Source organism: Fringilla coelebs (genome assembly GCF_963513975.1).
Source record: "Fringilla coelebs genome assembly, chromosome: 9".
Classification (NCBI taxonomy): domain Eukaryota; kingdom Metazoa; phylum Chordata; class Aves; order Passeriformes; family Fringillidae; genus Fringilla; species Fringilla coelebs.
The window spans coordinates 15,187,691-15,190,190 of record NC_140067.1 but is presented as its reverse complement, the minus strand read 5'-3'; positions in this window follow the sequence as shown (position 1 = coordinate 15,190,190).

Here is a 2,500-nt window from a genome sequence, read left to right as displayed (position 1 = left end):
CTAATCAGATTAGCAGTAGAGCAGTTTGAAAAGTGCTTCAGAATAAAAGGCATTATATAAATGCAAGCCATTATCACTATGGGGTATATTTTTCTCCTGATGTGTGTGCATAATTCCCTCTGGAGTTAATGGGAGATGCATGCATGCATTGAAGGGAGACTATACCTGGCAGTGTGCTTCTTTTCCACTAAATAACTAGGAAAATAAAATTTGTTAGAGGGCAGAAAATGCTAGATAGTTGAATAAGGTGTTCATTGAATACCAGTCAAACTGGTATAGTGAATATTACCCACTGTATATTAAAAGCTGTACACTGTATCACAAAGAGATAAACAGGTGATGGCAGTTCAAGTGATTCAACTGGTGGAAGAAATGATGGGAAATTGGTATATTAAGGGCCCTATTACCAATTGTTTGATTTTTCTGGATTTTTTAACATCCCCAATTCAATGTGTCAGGAATATATATTTCGTAGTAAACATTTGTTCTAAGAATGAAGTTAACATTATCAAACTGAAAAGTGTGGTGTCCTGTCCAATCCTGAATCTTCCTTCATGCAAAATCCAGGAAACAGACACGACTGACGTGTGTCAGATTTTCGATGTATTTTGGAGTTTTCTTGTGGTGATTCAATGATCTCAGGTTGTTACTCAACTAGACAGTAAATGGGATGATCTGAGCCATCCTGCAAAGCTAAATAACCCCACAATCAAACCCTCGGCAGAAAACACTTGGAGGAAAACCTACTATATCTGCTTAAGATGCCAAATACTCACTTGATTTATAGTTGGTTTTACATGAATGGAAGCAACTACATGCTCACTTCTCTCCCACTGTCATTCTTTTAGTGCAAATCTGTGCTCATGCACTGGATTTTGAGTTGGACTACAGCTCAGACAGTGAAGTTACCAGTTCTGCCTTCTCACCCCAGCAGCTATCACCCTTGTCATGAGCCTCATTAGAATTACAGTTTAGAGCAGGATTCTGCAATATGAAGTCCTACTCTTAGTCTGCACCTAAGGCCATTACAAGGCCTGCAACAGCTGGAATAATGCCTCAGTGAGCCATTTCAGCCTTTTAGAATAGCTGTACAATTGCCAGTTGCTTATAAGTAACACTGCCTCTAAATAGAACATAGTATTTCTATAAACCCTATTAGTAAAATGACCGAATTATACAGAAACCAAAAAGTATATTGTCAAGAATGCTGGGCAGATTTAATGTCACAGGGCAGGGGGGCAGAGAAACCTGAACAGCTATAAGGTAAAAATAAGGTAAACTACAATGGCATTTGAAGTAACACACATTTATTTTTATTCATTAAGTGTTTTTCTGGCTAAGTCATTAGAAACCTCACTTCATCTACTATCCATTTTTGTCAATGTAGACCTTAAAAAAAGTGATCTGTACAGATCCCCCAACATGTGCTTACCATATACCATGCATGATTGCAACCACTCACAACAAGGTAAATGGGGGAAACTATTTCACTGGAGTAAGTGAAGTCACGCTAGGCTAAATAAGGTAGTTTTAAAAAAATCTGAATCAGATTCATTGTTTACAGAATAACTTATTAGTATCTGTATGTTAAGGTTTTGTCAGGTGTTTCATTATAAATCCTCATTTTGGAAAGTTTAAAACTCCAGGGTAGCATTGTTTTAAATTACAGGAGCATAGATTTTACATAACTATAATGCTGTTTTTTAAAAAAATCCTATACCTAAAAAATATCTTTATTTACTTAAATGAAATTTGGCGTGCAAGCAAGCCATAATGAAAAACAATTGGGGTTTTTTAGGGGGAGGGGGGCAATAAATATATTTTTAATACAGAAGAGTTATTTCATTTTTTAAACTGTTTACATATGCTTGGCAAACTAAACAGCCAGCATACTTAAAAAGCTGTCTTAGCAGGGAACATGCCCAGTACCTGAATATGGTCTAAAACCTAAACAATGGAATGAATAATCATAAGGCAAGCTGGTTCCCTCTTCTCTGAATTTTAGCCCATGAAAAACCAATCTGCTCCTATTAGGAGCCATGGAGAATGTTTCCAATTGAGACTGACTTTGCAGCAGTCACCTTGGCTCAGCCCCTTGGAGGCTTCATTTTGTGTCCCCTACCAGAGCTGCCACCTGCAGACCATCGTGGTCCCTTCCTATCTTGACTGCAAAAACATGCAAGATGCATGTTCAGCTCAGGCAGATCTAAGCACTACATGGTAGTCTGCTCTCTTGGGGAAGATAACGTGCGGCTACTGGCTGTCAAACCCCAAATTGCTCCCAGAAAAATTTGGTTTTGGACATTATTATTATTTAGATGGCAGATAATTGAATTTAAACTTTCAGGACTCCCTTTCCACGGCCATGGGGCTTCAGATGTAAACCTGTATCTTTGTCATGATTTTATCCAGTTTTGCTATCGCCAACCATTTAACATTCATTTAACATTCACTCAGTGAATACTTTATCCAGTACCCATGATAATGAGATGTTCGTTAC